This window comes from Bos javanicus, chromosome 23, assembly GCF_032452875.1.
Source record: "Bos javanicus breed banteng chromosome 23, ARS-OSU_banteng_1.0, whole genome shotgun sequence".
NCBI lineage: Eukaryota > Metazoa > Chordata > Mammalia > Artiodactyla > Bovidae > Bos > Bos javanicus.
In genome coordinates this window covers 2620838-2640017 of record NC_083890.1, presented here as the reverse complement: position 1 = coordinate 2640017, position 19180 = coordinate 2620838, and the positions used below count along the sequence as shown (strand labels likewise).

Sequence of the window (19180 nt, the reverse complement as noted above, 5' to 3'; positions counted from 1 at the left end):
CTTGTTGTTTACCTATTTTATGTATAGTGGTGTTGAATTTTTGTGCTGAAAGCATAGAGAGAAAATTAAGTCAGCAAATAATGCATTTAAGAATCTGTGGGGACTCCAATCAGGATAGTGGAGTAGAAGGATATGGAACTCACTCCCTCCCGCAAATACATCAGAAATACATCTACAGGGGTTCTCTGCTGGCTCTTTGTTAAGGAATCTGCCTGCCAATGCAGGAGATGAGGGCTTCCCTGGTAGCTCAGTTGGTAAAGAATCCGCCTGCAATGTGGGAGACCTGGGTTCCATTCCTGGGTTGGGAAGCTCCCCTGGAGGAGGGCATGGCAACCCACTCCAGTATTCTTGCCTGGAGAATCCCCATGGACAGAGGAGCCCGGCAGGGCTGCAGTCCATGAGATTGCAAAGAGTCAGACATGACTGAGTGACTAAGCGTTTACATACAGTGCACGAGATGCAGGTTTGATCCCTGGTCTGGGAAGATCCCACATGCTGATGTTAAGCCTGTGAGCCACAACTATTGAGCCTGTGCTCTACAGCCAGAGAACACAGCTACTGAGCCCACATGCTACAACTACTGAAGTCCACACACCTAGAGTCTCTGCTCTGCAACAAGAGAAGTCACGTCAGTGAGAAGCCCATGTACTATAACTAGAGTAGTACCCACTCGCTGCAACTAGAGAAAAGCCCGCACAGCAATGAAGACCCAGCACAGCCAAATAAGTAATTTTTAAAAATACATCTGCAAATGGAACAACTCTCATAGAACACCTAAACACCATCAGAAGATCTCAAACACTTGAAAGGACAAGAAAGATCATGCAACTAGGTAGGCCAAAAGGAAATAAAAACAGGAGGAAGCAGGATGGGATCTGTGCCCCTGGGAGGGAACTGAGAAAGGAAATGTTCCTGTATCTGGGGAAGCACCTTTGCCAGTGAGGAGGTCAGCCAGGACAGAAAAGGGAGCTCCAGAGGCTCAGAGGAGAAGGCAGCAGCCAGTTTGTGGTAAGCAGACAACAGAGACCTGCATAGACAGTCCCTGCCACTGCCCTGCACACCCACCCCAACCTGAGGGGTGCATCTGCTGCTATGGGCCAGGGCTGGGTGCTGGAATTGGAGTTTAGAGGACAATCCCAGGGAAAGGACTGCAGTTGGCTGTGTGGGGACCTCCTGAAGTGGCTGCAATGTGTGGCTGCAACCAGGGGTGTAGGTGGAAGAAGCCTGGGCCACCGTAGAAACAAAGCCCCGTCCTCCATTGTCCAGCGCTGTGAGGGAAGGGGAGGGGCGGGCTGCCATAATGGCCTCTTTTCCACACACCAGCGCCCACTGCCATGGGTTCTGGGAGTGCACACCCAGCTACAGTCTCGGTGGGCTCCTGCACAAGCCACCACCTCAGGGGGCTCTAGGAACAGGTACCAGCAGAGTGCCCCCACATGGAGGTGGGGCTGAAATCACAGAGAAGCCCCAGGGGCTGCACAACTTAGGAAACAGGACTGAAATCCCCCCAAGGCCGTGCAGGTCATGGATTCACAGCTCCACCAGCTTTGTAAATTCAGCACCTGGAGGAGGTCCAAGCAGTGGGTGCTACTGCTGCTGGGACGGGTCTGGCCTTAGCAGTGTGGGCTTTATGGGCACGTGCATGTGGGGCTTGGGTTGGGCCAGGGTCTGAGCTGCTGGTAGCTCCCACAGTGGGTCATGTGCACGAGTACTGCAGTCCTGGAACCTGACTCCGGTGGGTCTGCGCTGATGGCCCTGTGAAAACAATGCCTGAGGGACACCAGGGCTGATTGCCAACGTTCCCACAGTAGAGGCAGGACCAAGGGCAGAGCCAACAACAGTGTACTTTGTGAGCCCACACAACAGGTGACACAACAGAGCACACTCAGTGCTGAACAACTCCAGGGGAGGATTACTCAGTGGCACTCTCCCAGTGGGAACATTCCAGTCCCACCTATTTCACACCACAGCTCAAAAATAGATCTGGGAGCATCTCCTCCCACACTGGGGGAGCAGATTCTGTCCTTGATAGGGCTGTGGAAGCCAGAGAGCACAGAGGAGGCCTCAGTGAAGATCCACTGGAGGCTCTGGCCATCACACCACCAGTTACACCTCCTGTCATGGGGATAGTGGCCAGCACGCTCTGAGGATGGGGGTGGCAGACATTCGTACTGAAAACAACCCTCACACTATAAGTATTAAACCCTCACAAGTTACACAGGGATGCTCCTACATATAAATAGTATTCTAAGACTACAGTAGGTAATTGTTTCTCCTAAACTCATATAGAGTAACAGAAATATAAGTAAAGTTAAGAAGCAGAGGAACCACTCCCAATGAAAAGATCAAGAGAATTCCTCGGAAAGAACAATGAAACAGATCAGTTCAGTTCAGTTGCTCAGTCATGCCCGACTCTTTGCGACCCCGTGAACCGCAGCACGCCAGGCCTCCCTGTCCATCACTGGCTCCCGGAGTCCACCAAAACCCATCCACCTATCTTGTCCTCTGTCGTCCCCTTCTCCTGCCTTCAATCTTTCCCAGCATCAGCGTCTTTTCAAATGAGTCAGCTCTTCGCACGAGGTGGACAAAGTATTGGAGTTTCAACTTCAACATCAGTCCTTCCATGAACACCCAGGACTGATCTCCTTTAGGATGGACTGGTTGGATCTCCTTGCAGTTCAAGGGACTCTCAAGAGTCTTCTCCAGCACCACAGTTCAAAAGCATCAATTCTTTGGAGCTCAGCTTTCTTTATAGTCCAACTCTCACATCCATACATGACCACAGGAAAAACCATAGCCTTGACTAGACAGACCTTTGTTGACAAAATAATGTCTCTGGTTTTTAATATTCTGTCTAGGTTGGTCATAACTTTCCTTCCAAGGAGTAAGAGTCTTTTAATTTCATGGCTGCAGTCACCATCTGCAGTGATTTTGGAGCCCAGAAAAATAGACAGCCACTGTTTCCACTGTTTCCTCATCTATTTGCCATGAAGTGATGGATGCCATGATCTTCATTTTCTGAATGTTGAGCTTTAAGCCAACTTTTTGACTCTTCTCTTTCACTTTCATCAAGAGGCTCTTTAGTTCTTCTTCACTTTGTGCCATAGGGTGGTATCATCTGCATATCTGAGGTTATTGATATTTCTCCTGGCAATCTTGATTCCAGCTTTTGCTTCCTCCAGCCCACCATTTCTCATGATGTATTCTGCATATAAGTTAAATAAGCAGGGTGACAATATACAGCCTTGACATACTCCTTTTCCTATTTGGAACCAGTCTGTTGTTCCATGTCCAGTTCTAACTGTTGCTTCGTGACCTGTATACAGATTTCTCAGGAGGCAGGTCAGGTGGTCTGGTATTCCCATCTCTTTCAGAATTTTCCACAGTTTATTGTGATCTACACAGTCAACGGCTTTGGCATAGTCAATAAAGCAGAAAGATATGTTTTTTGGAACTCTCTTTTTTGATGATCCAGCAGATGTTGGCAGTTTGATCTCTGGTTCCTCTGCCTTTTCCAAAACCATCTTGAACATCTGGAAGTTCACAGTTCACATATTGCTGAAGCCTGGCTTGGAGAATTTTAAGTATTACTAGCATGTGAGATGGGAGAAGGCAATGGCACTCCATTCCAGTACTGTTGCCCAGAAAATCCCATGGATGGAGGAGCCTGGTAGGCTGCAGTCCATGGGGTCGCTAAGAGTCAGACACGACTGAGCGACTTCACTTTCACTTTCCACTTTCATGCACTGGAGAAGGAAATGGCAACCCACTCCAGTGTTCTTGCCTGGAGAATCCCATGGACGGAGAAGCCTGGTAGGCTGCAGTCCATGGGGTCGCACAGAGTCAGACACGACTGAAGCGACTTAGCAGCAGCAGCTGCGTGTGAGATGAGTGCAATTGTGCGATAGTTTGAGCATTCTTTGGCATTGCCTTTGGGATTGGAATGAAAACTCACCTTTTCCAGGCCTGTGGCCGCTGCTAAGTTTTCCAAATTTGTTGGCATATAAAATTGAAGAAAGTGGAGAAAACCACTAGACCATTCAGGTATGACTTAAATCCCTTATGACTATACAGTGAAAGTGAGAAATAGATTTAAGGGACTAGATCTGATAGACAGATGGCCTGATGAACTATGGATGGAGGTTCGTGACATTGTATGGGATACAGGAATCAAGACCATCCCCAAGAAAAAGAAATGCAAAAAAGCAAAATGGCTATCTGAGAAGGCCTTACAAATAGCTGTGAAAAGAAGGGAAGCAAAAAGCAAAGGAGAAAAGGAAAGATACACTCATTTGAATGCAAAGTTCCAAAGAATAGCAAGGAGAGATAAGAAAGCCTTTCTCAGCGATCAATGCAAAGAAATAGAGGAAAACAACAGAATGGGAAAGACTAGAGATCTCTTCAAGAAAATTAGAGATATCAAGGGAACATTTCATGCAAAGATGGGCTCAATAAGGACAGAAATGGTATGGACCTAACAGAAGCAGAAGATATTAAGAAGAGGTGGCAAGAATACACAGAATTGTACAAAAAATATCTTCATGACCCAGATAATCACAATAGTGTGATCATTCACCTAGAGCCAGACATTCTGGACTGTGAAGTCAAGTGGGCCTTAGAAAGCATCACTACGAACAAAGCTAGTGGAGGTGATGGAATTCCAGTTGAGCTATTTCAAATCCTGGAAGATGATGCTGTGAATGTGCTGCACTCAATATGCCAGCAAATTTGGAAAACTCATCAGTGGCCATAGGACTGGAAAAGGTCAGTTTCTCTTCAGTCTAATAGACACCAAGTTCAAGGGAGATAATGAAAATACTGAAGGAATTTTAAAAAGGGCTATTGATAAAAATGTAGATTACTATAAAAAGGAACTAAAGACTATAACCAAGTACTAAGACAAATTAGGAAATTCATTTGCCAGGACGTAAGCTGAGCTAAAGGCATTGAAAAGCAGGATTAATAATTGAGAAGAATAAGTGATCTAGAACATAGAACAATAGAAATCACCTAATCTGGACAGCAGACAGAAAGCCAAAAGGAAAAAAAAGAATATGAGACTTACGGGATAATATAAAACATGCCAATATATGCATAATGACCCCAGAAGAAGGAGAAAAGGGGATTGAAAATGTATAGTAAGTCCCCTACATACAAACAAGTTCGGCTTCAAAGGCATGTTCACGTGTCCAATTTGTTCGTAAATCCAATGAAGTTAGCCTAGGTACCCAACAAACACAATTGGTTAATGATATATATAATTATATAACACAAATATATAAGATTTTTCACATAAATAATACATAAAAAACAAGAAACATTTTTAATCTTATAGTACAGTACCTTGAAAAGTACAGTACTATACTACAACAGCTGTCATACATGGTCTGGCATCAAGTGAAGAGTCAAGAAGAGTTACTGACTGGAGGAGGGTGAGGAAGTTGGAGACAGTAGAGCTGAAGGATTATCAGCTGTGGTTTCACTCAGGCCTAACGTGGATGGCACACATGCTGGTTCCTTGCTGGGTTAAATTCTGTCTACCCTCTTAAAGAATGATTCAGTGATGTCTGGGTGGTAGCTCTTTTTTCCTCATAGTGGATGAAACGGTAGCACTGGAAGCTGCTGCAAGCTTCATGTGCTGTTCTACATTTGTGTCCTATGTTTCAAAAACTGACAGTGCCTCCTCAGATAAAGCACACAAAAGCACAACCACTTGTAGAGGGTGCATCCATGTGACCATATTCTCCAGACACGTGAACTAACATGTAATTGGACGTGCAAACACACACATCACCGATAGTTCCCAACCTGAAGGTTCATATGTAGGGGACTTATTGTATTTGAAGAGGTTGAAGAAATTATGACTAAAAATGTCTCAAATTAAAGAAGGAAACATATCCAGATATAAGAAGCACAGAGCATTCCAAACAAGATAAACACAAGGAGATCTACGTCAAGACACGCATGCATGCTGAGTCGCTTCAGTCATATCTGACGCTTAGCAACCTTATGGACTGTAGCCTGCCAGCCTCCTCTGTCCATAGGGATTCTCTAGGCAAGAATACTAGAGTGGGTTGCCATTTTCTACTCCAGGGGATCTTCCTGACCCAGGGATCAAACTTGTGTCTCTTATGTCTCCTGCATTGGTAGCAGGATACTTTACCACTAGTGCCACATGGCAAAAATTAAAGAGAATATTCTAGAGGCAGAAAAAAGAAAGATGACAAAGGAAGCCCCCATAACGTTATCAGCTGATTGCTCTATAGAAACATTACATGCCAGAAAAGAGTGGTAAGATATGCTCAAAGTCCTGAAGGAGAAAAATTTACAACCTGGAATACTCTACCCAGCAAGATTATCATTTAGAACAAGAGAGAGAAAGAATTTCTTAGATAAGCAAAAACTAAAAGAATACAGCAATATTAAACCTATCCTAAAGGAACTACTAAAAAGTCATCTCTACATAGAAGGGAAGTAAGAGCTATAGGAAAGAGAACATCAGAATTGAAAAGTAAATCATTTAAATAAGTTAGTACACAGATTTTTAAAAATCAAAAAAGTTCTGTAAAAGTGATAACGACAATGAGTAGCAAAAGGATGAACATGAAGATGTGAAAGAAGACAACAAAATCATAAAATGTGGGGGATGAGAGTAAGCAAATGTAGATTTTTTTTTTTTTAGAATGTGTTTTAGCCTATATGACTAGCAGTTAAAAGCAAGCAGATATAGGAAGGGGTTAACATACTAGAAAAACAGGGTAACCACCAATCAAAACCATACAGTACATTCACAAAAAGCAAAATGTACAGAGTGAAAGCTTAATACAAAAGAAAATCATCAAATTACAAAAGGAAAAAGAGTAAATATAAGACCAGTGAAAACAAGGGTTAAAATGGCAAGAAATACAAAGTAGTCAATAATTACCTTAAATGTCTATGGGCTAAATCCTTCAATTAAAAGTCACAGTATGGCAGATTGAATTTTCAAAAAATCAAAGTCTACAAATACTGCCTAAAAGAAACCCACTTCAGGACAAAGAACACACATAGATTGAAAGTGAGGGGATGGAAAAAGATTTCATACAAACAGAACAAGGAAGTGGGGGTCACAATAATTATATCAGAAAAAACAGACTTTAAAGCAAAGGCTATAAAGAAAAAGAAGAGCACTGTATAATGATACAAGGATCAATAAAAGGAGAGGATATTACACTCATCAGACTATATGCACCCAATATAGGGGCACCCAAATACACAAAACAAATACAGACATAAAGGGAGAAACTGATGGGAATACAATAATAGTGGGAGACTTTAACACCCCACTCACATCAGTGGACAGATATTTGAGAACAAAAATACTGCAACAGAAATCCTAAAGGGTAGAACTCAATTGATATTTTTCAGGACATTAATTAAATCCAGAAAAAGAGTACACATAGTTCTCAAGTGCACACGAAACATTCTCTAGGATTAGCCATGCTGCTGCTGCTGCTAAGTCGCTTCAGTCATGTCCAACTCTGTGCGACCCCATAGACAGCAGCCCACCAGGCTCCCCCGTCCCTGGGATTCTCAAGGCAAGAACACTGGAGTGGGTTGCCATTTCCTTGTCCAATTCATGAAAGTGAAAGTGAAGTCGCTCAGTCGTGTCTGACTCTTAGCGACCCCATGGACTGCAGCCCTCCAGGCTCCTCTGTGCATGGGATTTTCCAGGCAAAAGTACTGGAGTGGGATGCCATTGCCTTCTGCTGCTAAGTCACTTCAGTCGTGTCCGACTCTGTGCGACCCCATAGATGGCAGCCCACCAGGCTCCCGCATCCCTGGGATTCTCCAGGCAAGAACACTGGAGTGGGTTGCTATTTCCTTTGCCAATGCATGAAAGTGAAAAGTGAAAGTGAGGTGGCTCAGTCATGCCCGACCCCTGGCAACCCCATGGACTGCAGCCTACCAGGCTCCTCTGTCTATGGGACTCTCCAGGCAAGCGTACTGCTATCAGATCAGATCAGATCAGATCAGTCGCTCAGTCGTGTCCAACTCTTTGTGACCCCATGAACTGCAGCACACCAGGCCTCCCTGTCCATCACCAACTCCCAGAGTTCACTCAGACTCACGTCCATCGAGTCAGTGATGCCATCCAGCCATGTCATCCTCTGTCATCCCCTTTTCCTCCTGCCCCCAATCCCTCCCAGCATCAGAGGCTTTTCCAGTGAGTCAACTCTTCGCATGAGGTGGCCAAAGTACTGGAGTTTCAGCTTTGGCATCATTCCTTCCAAAAAAATCCCAGGGCTGATCTCCTTCAGAATGGACTGGTTGGATCTCCTTGCAGTCTAAGGGACTCTCAAGAGTCTTCTCCAACACCACAGTTCAAAAGCATCAATTCTTTGGCGCTCAGCCTTCTTCACAGTCCAACTCTCACATCCATACATGACCACAGGAAAAACCATAGCCTTGACTAGACGAACCTTTGTTGGCAAAGTAATGTCTCTACTTTTGAATATGCTATCTAGGTTGGTCATAACTTTCCTTCCAAGGAGTAAGCGTCTTTTAATTTCATGGCTGCAGTCACCATCTACAGTGATTTTGGAGCCCAGAAAAATAAAGTCTGACACTGTTTCCACTGTTTCCCCATCTATTTCCCATGAAGTGATGGGACCGGATGCCATGATCTTCGTTTTCTGAATATTGAGCTTTAAGCCAACTTTTTCACTCTCCACTTTCACTTTCCTCAAGAGGCTTTTGAGTTCCTTTTCACTTTCTGCCATAAGGGTGGTGTCATCTGCATATCTGAGGTTATTGATATTTCTCCTGGCAATCTTGATTCCAGCTTATGTTTCTTCCAGTTCAGCGTTTCTCATGATGTACCCTGCATATAAGTTAAATGAACAGAGTGACAATACACAGCCTTGACGAACTCCTTTTCCTATTTGAAACCAGTCTGTTGTTCCATGTCCAGTTCTAACTGTTGCTTTCTGATCTGCATACAAATTTCTCAAGAGGCAGATCAGGTGGTCTGGTATTTTCATCTCTTTCAGAATTTTCCACAGTTTATTGTGATCCACACAGTCAAAGGCTTTGGCATAGTCAATAAAGCAGAAATAGAGTACTGCTATACCAGGGCACAAAAAAAGCCTCAACAAATTTGAGAGTATAGGAGTATTCAAGCATCTTTTCTGATCACAATGACATGCAACTAGAAACCAACCACAGAAAAAGAAACAAGCAAACAAGAAACAATTACATGCAGACTAAACTACATGCTACTTAAAAACCAAGTAGTCAATGATGAAGTCAAAGAAAAATTAAAAAACACCTCGAGACAAATGACAAAACAGAACCATACAAAATCTATGGGCTGCATGAAAAGCAGTCTTGGAAATTCATAGCGATTCAGGCCCTTTTCAAGAAGTAAGAAAATGTTCAAATACACAACCTAACATACTACCTAAAAGAATTAGAAAAAGAAAAAACCAAAGTCAGCAGAAGGAAGGAAATAATAAAGATCAGAGGGAAAATAAAGTAGAGATTTAAAAAAAAATAGAAAAAGTCAATAATACTAAGAGCTGTTTCTTTGAAAAGGTAAACAAAATTGACAAACCTCTGGCCAGGCTCACCAGGAAGAAAAGAGAGAAAACCCAAATAAACTAAGAAATGAAAGAGGAGAAATCACAACTGATACTGTAGAAATACAAAAACCATAAGAGAATACTATGAACAATTATACATCAATGAATTCAACTGCTTAGAAGTAGTGGACAGTTTCTAGAAACACAGAGCCCACCAATACTGCACGGAGGACTTGAACAGACCAGTAAGTAGAAGTGAAATAGATTTGGTAATAAAACAAAACAAAAACTTTCTACAAACAAAAGTCCAGGTTGAGATGGCTTCACAGGTATATTCAACCAAATATATATTTTAAAAAAAGAAAAAAAAGGACTTATACCAATTCTTCTGAAACTCTTCCAAAAGATTGAAGAGGTGGGAACAAGACATTCTATGAAGAAACCGATCACCCTGATAGCAAAACCAGACAAACACACTACCAAAAAAATTACAGGCAAGGATCTTTGGTGAATATAGATGCAAACATTCTCAACAAACCAACAGAAACCCAAATCCAGCAACAAATAAAAAAGTTCATACACCATGACCAAGTTGAGTTCTTCCCAGGGTCAAAACGATGGTTCAATATATGAAAATCAATCAATGTGATACACCACATCAACAAAAATAAAGACACAAACCACTTGATCATCTCAATAGATGCAGAAAAAGCTGTGGTAAAATTTAACATCCATCATCCATTCATGATAAAAAAAAAAAAAAAAAACTTTACCAAAGTCAGTACAGAGGAAACATACCTCAACATAATAAAAGCTATTCATGGCAAACCCACAGCCATTATAATACTCAACCACAAAAAGCTGAAAGCCTTCTTGCTAAAACATGGAACAAGGGAAGGATACCCACTCTCACCACTTCTCTTCAGAATAATATTAGAAATCCTGGCCATAACAATCCAACAGGAAAAAGAAAGAAAAGGTATTCAAGTTGGTAGGGAAGAGATTTAACAGTGTCATATGTGCAGATGACATGATACTATGTGTATAGAAAACCCTAAAGACTCCACTCAGAAACTTCTAGAACTGATACACTCAGCAAGGTAGCAGTATACAAGACTAACATAGAGAAATCAATTGCATTTCTGTAGACCAACAATGAAATAGAGAATGTAAACAAACAATCCATTTTTAAAAAACACATCAAAAAATAAAATACTTAGGAATAAATCTCACCAAGGAGTTGAAAAACTTACATAATGAGAATTACATAATAAAGGAAACTAAAGATGATTCAAAGAAATGGAAAGCCATCCCATGCCCTTGGATTGGAAGAATTAATATTGTTAAAATGGCCATACTAACCAAGGCAATCTGCAGATTTAATGCAATCTCTAAGGAAATGGCAACCCACTCCAGTGTTCTTGGCTGAAAAATCCCATGGACGTAGGAGCCTGGCAGGCTACAGGCCATGGGGTCGCAAAGAGTCGGACATGACTGAGCAACTTCACTTCACAAATTACCCATGACATTTTTCACAGAATTAGAGCAAATAATCATAAAATTTATACAGAACCATCAGTTCAGTTCAGTTCAGTCGCTCAGTCGTGTCCAACTCTTTGTGACCCCATGAATTGCAGCACACCAGGCCTCCCTGTCCATTACCAACTCCCGGAGTTCACTCAGACTCACGTCCATCGAGTCAGTGATACCATCCAGCCATCTCATCCTCTGTCGTCCCCTTTTCTTCCTGCCCCCAATCCCTCCCAGCATCAGAGGCTTTTCCAATGAGTCAACTCTTCGCACGAGGTGGCCAAAGTACTAGAGTGTCAGCTTTAGCATCATTCCTTCCAAAGAAATCCCAGGGCTAATCTCCTTCAGAATGGACTGGTTGGATCTCCTTGCAGTCCAAGGGACTCTCAAGAGTCTTCTCGAACACCACAGTTCAAGAGCATCAATTCTTCGGTGCTCAGCTTTCTTCACAGTCCAACTCTCACATCCATACATGACTACTAGAAAAACCATAGCCTTGACTAGATGGACCTTTGTTAGCAAAGTAATGTCTCTGCTTTTTAACATGATGTCTAGGTTGGTCATGGCTTTGCTTTCAAGGAGTCTTTTAATTTCATGGCTGCAGTCACCAACTGCAATGATTTTGGAACCCAGAAAAATAGTCTCACCATTTCCATTGTTTCCCAATCTACTTGCCATGAAGTGATGGGACCGGATGACATGATCTTAGTTTTCTGAATGCTGAGTTTTAAGCCGTTTTTATTCTCCTCTTTAACTTTCGTCAAGAGGCTCTTTAGTTCTTCACTTTCTGCTTTATGGGTGGTGTCATCTGCATATCTGAGGTTATTGATATTTCTCCCAGCAATCTCAATTCCATCCTGTGATTCATCCAGCCCAGTGTTTCTCATGATGTACTCTGCATATAAGTTAAATAAGTAGGGTGACAATATACAGCCTTGACATACTTTTTTTCCTATTTGGAAGAGGAAGGTAAGGTGGTCTGGTAATCCCATCTCTTTCAGAATTTTCTACAGCTTGTTGTGATCCACACAGTCAAAGGCTTGGGCATAGTCAATAAAGCAGAAATAGATGTTTTTTTGGAACTCTTGCTTTTCCAATTATCCAGTGGATGTTGGGAATTTGATCTCTGGTTCCTCTGCCTTTTCTAGAACCAGCTTGAACGTCTGGAAGTTCACGATTCATTTATTGTTGGAGCCTAGCTTGGAGAATTTTGAGCATTACTTTACTAGCATGTGAGATGAGTGCAATTGTGCAGTAGTTTGAGCATTCTTGGGCATTGGCTTTCTTTGGGATTGGAATGAAAACTCACCTTTTCTGGTCCTGTGGCCACTGCTGAGTTTTCCAGATTTGCTGGCATATGGAGTGCAGCACTTTCACAGCATCATCTTTTAGGATTTGAAATAGCTCAGCTGGAATTCCATCACCTCCACTAGCTTTGTTCGTAGTGATGCTTCCTAAGGCCCAGTCGACTTCACACTCCAGGATGTCTGGCTGAAGGTGAGTGATCACATCATCGTGATTATCTGGGTCATGAAGATCTTTTTGTACAGTTCTTCTGTGTATTCTTACCACCTCTTCTTAATATCTTCTGCTTCTGTTAGGTCCATACCATTTCCGTCCTTTATTGAGCCCATTTTTGCATGAAATATTTCCTTGATATCTCTAATTTCCTTGAAGAGAGCTCTAGTCTTTCCCATTGTATTGTTTTCTTCTGTTTCTTTGCACTGATTGTGGAGGAAGTCTTTCTTTTCTCTCCTTTCTATTCTTTGGAACTCTGCATTCAAATGGGTATATTTTCCCTTTTTTCCTTTGCTTTTTGCTTCCCTTGTTTGCACAGCTATTTGTAAGGCCTCCTCAAACAGCCATTTTGCTTTTTTGCATTTCTTTTTCTTGGGGATGGTCTTTCTCCCTGTCTCCTGTACAGTGTCACAAACCTCCATCCATAGTTCATCAGGCGTTCTGTCTATCAGAACTAGTCTCTTAAATCTATTTCTCACTTCCACTGTATAATTATAAGGGATTCAGATCAGATCAGATCAGATCAGTCGCTCAGTTGTAGCCGACTCTTTGCGACCCCATGAATCGCAGCACGCCAGGCCTCCCTGTCCATCACCAGCTCCCGGAGTTCACTCAGACTCATGTCCATCGAATCAGTGATGCCATCCAGCCATCTCATCCTGTCGTCCCCTTCTCCTCCTGCCCCCAATCCCTCCCAGCATCAGAGGCTTTTCTAATGAGTCAACTCTTCGCATGAGGTGGCCAAAGTACTGCAGTTTCAGCTTTAGCATCATTCCTTCCAAAGAAATCCCAGGGCTGATCTCCTTCAGAATGGACTGGTTGGATCTCCTTGCAGTCTAAGGGACTCTCAAGAGTCTTCTCCAACACCACAGTTCAAAAGCATCAATTCTTTGGCGCTCAGCCTTCTTCACAGTCCAACTGTCACATCCATACATGACCACAGGAAAAACCATAGCCTTGACTAGATGGACCTTTGTTGGCAAAGTAATGTCTCTGCTTTTGAATATGCTATCTAGGTTGGTCATAACTTTCCTTCTAAGGAGTAAGCGTCTTTTAATTTCATGGCTGCAGTCACCATCTGTAGTGATTTTGGAGCCCAGAAAAATAAAGTCTGCCACCATTTCCACTGTTTCCCCATCTATTTCCCATGAAGTGGTGGGACCGGATGCCATGATCCTCGTTTTCTGAATGTTGAGTTTTAAGCCAACTTTTTCACTCTCCACTTTCACTTTCATCAAGAGACTTTTTAGTTCCTCTTCACTTTCTGCCATTATTAGATTATGTCATACTTGAATGGTCTATTGGTTTTCCCTGCTTTCTTCAATTTCAGTCTGAATTTGGCAATAAGGGATTCATGATCTGAACCACAGTCAGCTCCCAATCCTGTTTTTGCTGACTGTATAGAGCTTCTCTATCTTTGGCTTCAAAAAATATAATCAATCTGATTTCGGCTGCATGGCACTGGAGCGGCTGAGAGGAGATACCCCATACCCAAGGTCATTAGCGGCAGCCGTGCTTTTTTGGACCAGCCGTGTGGAGATACCCTACATGCAAGGTCAGAGAAACCCGTGTAAGACGGTATGTGCTGGATTGCCTGTGAGGAGATAACCCCACATCCAAGGGCAAATGAGAAGCCCCAGCAAGATTATAGGAGGGGTGAATTCGCAGAGGGCAAACAGAACCAGCTGGGTTCCTGTGCACCAGAAACCCAGGAGAAAAGAGCAGTGACCCCACAGGAGACTGTCTTGGACTTGCCTGTGAGTGTCCGGGAGTCTCCAGCAGAGATGTGAGTTGGTGGTGGCCTACTGCAGGGTTGGGAGCACTGAGTGGAGCAGTACATACCTGGGATCTTTTGAGGGAGGTCATCATTATCTTTATTTTTGGGGGCTCCAAAATCACTGCAGATGGTGATTGCAGCCATGATATTAAAAGACATTTACTCTTTGGAATGAAAGTTATGACCAACCTAGATAGCATATTGAAAAGCAGAGATATTACTTTGCCAACAAAGGTCCATCTAGTCAAGGCTATGGTTTTTCCAGTGGTCATGTATGGATGTGAGAGTTGGACTGTGAAGAAGGCTGAGCACTGAAGAATTGATGCTTTTGAACTGTAGTGTTGGAGAAGACTCTTGAGAGTCCCTTGGACTGCAAGGAGATCCAACCAGTCCATCCTAAAGGAGATCAGTCCTGAGTGTTCATTGCAAGGACTGATGCTGAGGCTGAAACTCCAATACTTTGTCCACCTCATGTGAAGAGTTGACTTATTGAAAAAGCCTCTGATGCTGGGAGGGATTGAGGGCAGGAGGAGAAGCGGACAACAGGGGATGAGATAGGTAGATGGCATCACCGACTTGATGGACATGAGTTTGAGTGAACTCTGGGAGTTGGTGAAGGACAGGGAGGCCTGGCATGCTATGATTCATGGGGTCACAAAGATTCGGACAAGACTGAATGACTGAACTGAACTGAACTGAATCATTATCTTCATTACCTCCACCGTAGTTTGGCCCCAGGGAAATAGCATGGAACACAGTTCCACCCATCAACATAAAATCGGATTAAAGATTTATTGAGCATGGCCCCGCCCATCAGAACAAGACCCAGTTTCCCCCTTAGTCAGTCTCTCCCATCAGGAAGCTTACATAAGCCTCTTGTCCTTGTCCATCAGAGGGCAGACAGACTGAAAGCCACAATCACATGCTCTTATCACATGCTCACAACCCTGAGCTTACGATGCAGACAATGGAGCTGACTGGAAATCCAGCCATGATGTGAAAGATGATGCAGAAGCAGGACTAGGCTCTAAGCAATCTGGAGAGCATCAGTGGAGGGTGTAATGCCTTCTGCCACATGTGCATGGACATCAAGGAGCCCATGTTTGCAGCTGCCCAGAAACAGTTTGGCAACAATCCCTTTTCTTTACTGGCTGGGAACTCTGACAGCTCTTCCTCCCAGCCTCTGTGGACTGAGAAACAAGAGCCCCTCCCTAACTCCTGGAGCACCTTGACCCCCCAACCCCCCGGCCTCTGGCTCTGGTGGGGAGGTCACTGGATGATTGGGGACCATCCAAGTGCACCCAGCAGTCTCCAACCCCTTTGGGATCAATGCAGCTAGCCTGGCAGAAAGTGAAGAAGAGCTAAAGAGCCTCTTAATGAAAGTGAGAGAGGAGAGTGAGAAAATTGGCTTAACAGTCAACATTCAGAAAACTAAGATAATGGCATCTGGTTCCATCACTAATTGGCAAATAGATGGGGAAACAATGGAAACAGTGACAGACTATATTTTGGGGGGGCTCCAAAATCACTTCAGATGGTGACTGCAGCCATGAAATTAAAAGACGCTTACTCCTTGGAAGAAAAGTTATGACCAACCTAGACAGCATATTAAAAATCAGGGACATTACTTTGCCAACAAAGGTCTGTCTAGTCAAAGGTATAGTTTTTCCAGTAGTCAGGTATGCATGTGAGAGTTGGACTATAAAGAAAGCTGAGCGCCAAAGAACTGATGCTTTTGAACTGTGATGTTGGAGAAGAGTCCCTTGGGAATCCCTTGGACTGCAAGGAGATCCAACCAGTCCATCCTAAAGGAGATAGATCAGTCCTGAATATTCACTGAAAGGACTGACGCTGAAGCTGAAACTCCAATACTTTGGCCACCTGATGCAAATAACTGACTCATTTGAAAAGACCCTGATGCTGGTAAAGATTGAAGGCAAGAGGAGAAGGGGATGACAGAGGATGAGATGGTTGGATGGCATCACTGACTCAATGGACATGAGTTTGCGTAAGCTCCAGGAGTTGGTGATGGACTGGGAAGCCTAGTGTGCTCTAGTCCATGAAGTCACAAAGATTTGGACACGACTGAGCAATTGACCTGAACTGAGCCTGGAGTCAGAGATGTTCAACAGCCCAGAAATGTAGGCCCTTCGTCAGCAGATCTCTGAGAACCCCCAACTGATGCAGAACATGATCTCAGTCCCCTAAATGCGTAGCATGATGCAAATGCTTGCTCAGAACCCTGACTTTGGTGAATGTGCCACGCTTCACAGGGAACCCCTAGGTTCAGGAGCAGCTCTGCCTGCAGCTCCCAGTGTTCCTGCAGCAGCTGCAGAATCCAGAGTTGCTCTCCATTCTCACCAATCCCCGAGCCTTGCAGGGACTGCTGCACATCCAGCAGGGACTTCAGACCTTGCAGACTGAAGCCCCCAGGCTGGTATCCAGCCTTGGCTCTTCTGGGATGGCCTGGACCCCAATATCCTTGGCAGGCAGCAACATGGGATCTGCACCCAAGGTGCCCACCTCCTCTCCAGCCCTGCCAGTCACATCCTCTCCAACAGATGCCGCCAGTGTTCAGCAGCAACTCATGCAGCAGATGATCCAGCTTTTGGCTGGAAGTGGAAGTTTACAGGTGCAAACTCCAGAAGTGAGATTTTAACAGCAGCTGGAGCAGCTCAACTCCATGGGCTTCATGAAAGGCCAGACTGCAGGCCCTGATCACCACAGGACAGGACATCAAAGCAGATATCAAGAGACTCCTGGGCTCTTAGTTCTCCTAACCTCTCAGCCCTGGTCCTCCTGCATCTCCCTTCCCTTGATGCCATGGTCCTCCTGCATCTCCCTTCCCTTGATGCCAGCATTTGGTTCCTCTGTCAACCAGACCCTCTGTGGGTCATCCCTTCTGTTTTGTTTTTATCCCTTGTCCTCTCCAGACAGCAGGGTGACGTTAGAGGTGTGGGCCCCAGCCCCATAACTCTGAGAATTCTAGTTTTACTTCTCCACCTCTTATAGAACCTTCTCTCCTGGCCCTGCTTGCAACAGAGCTATTTAAACAGTTTGTGTAGTTTTTATTGATTGGCACCACCTCCTTGCCCCACAACCATCTTTTTGCAACCTTCAAACTTCTCAGTAGCAGTGCAGAGTTAAAAGAGAAACCATTCTCTGGTTTATTGGACAGGGTATTCCATCTCTAGCACTAAAGTTTTTCTTGTCTCATATTTAGTTTTGGTAAGTCTTCCTTATTTTTCTTCCCCATCCCCTCCCATGTCTAGCCTACCCAATACTATACTTCCACACTGAAGGTGGGGCAGGTGAAGCAGGCTGTGATTTTCATCCTCACTCCCTGTTTTGGTCACTTTCCCAGGGTTTATTGGGACTTGCAGAGGAAGGAAGATACCTGTTCTTTCTGTCCAAAGAGAGAGGTGAGACAGCACTCTAGAGCAGAAGTTAACAATCCTGGACCAGCCCAACAAGGGGAGGAGGGGATAAGACATTCTGGAAGAAGGCTTTGGGGGAAACAGCCTGAGTTGAGGACTTGGAATTGGCAGGGAATGGAAACACTAATAGTTCTTTTAGGCCAGAGAGTGCAGACTCTGGCCTGGCAAAGGAGACTTAGAGATGTTAATGGAATTTGAGTTGAAGAAAAGGGTTCAGTGGAGCTAAACAGTATGGCTCACAGAGGATTATATTGGTTCTGTTTCCTCAAACATACATGCTTCAGTACATACACACATTTCCATGAACCCAGGACCTGCCCGTATCTCCATATACCACTGATTTAATCCACACTGAAAAGATATGAAGAGGATTGGAATCTGTCTCAGCAGTGTGTGTGTGTGTGGGGGGAGGGGGGGTGCCATGCACACACACATGTGCACGTGAGTTGAGTGGGCGGGGGGATACCTTGTTGATTTCTGGTTTAGAGTTTTCTCCCACCAGACAGAAGTATACAGAGGGGCCAGTCTAGGTCAGGAATACATACAGCCTAGGGAGCTAGGTCTCTGGGCCTCTGGGTGCTGGGTAACCCAAGGATAGTGTGGGTACCCCTTCTGAAGCCATCAGAGCTATGACTGGCACCCTTTTAACCCCTCCCCTCATTCATTGCTTTTTGGGAATAGTGGGGGAGGAGTCTTTCTGTCTAGAACCCATGGCCTTTGGCATCTTGGCTTCTGCGCTTGAGCTTTTGCTGTTTCCCTCTAGGCCAGAAAGTTCTATTTGAGGAAGGAAAGGAGAGTGCAGCAATGATGCCTTTGACCTGGAATTGGATTTTACTCTAGTGGAACACAGAGAAGGCTCAGATTACCTCCTCTCTCTGCCTCTTAGTCCGGCTGCTTGGAGGACCCATTACTGAGAATACGGAGGCAATAATGAATTTTCTCCAAGTGGGAAAAGGTCCCAAGCAATCCAGAGGGATGTCTGTGTGGTTTTCCCTCCCTACCTCCCCCAACTCCCACACTAAATAAATAGTGTGATCTTTGTTATGAAAAAAGAAAAGAAAAGAAAAGAAGAGAAGGAAACAATAGCAGAGATCAATGAAAATAAGACCTGGTTCTTTGAAAAGATAAAAAAAAAAAAATTGAAAAATCATTAGCCAGACTCATCAAGAAAAGGGAGAAGACTCAAATCAATAAAATTAGAAATGAAAAAGGAGAAATTGCAACAAGCAACACAGAAATACAAAGGCTCATAAGAGACTACTACAAACAATTATATGCCAATAAAATGGACAACCTGAAATAAATGGACAAATTCTTAGAAAATTATAACCTTCCAAGACTGAACCAGGATGAAA

The 19180-nt window shown here is 43.9% G+C and overlaps 1 pseudogene; it reads left to right on the top strand.

The window, feature by feature from the left end:
* The first annotated feature begins 16253 nt into the window (after positions 1-16253).
* LOC133235865 (ubiquilin-4-like) lies at positions 16254-17159 on the top strand (annotated as a pseudogene).
* The last annotated feature ends 2021 nt before the right edge of the window (positions 17160-19180 follow it).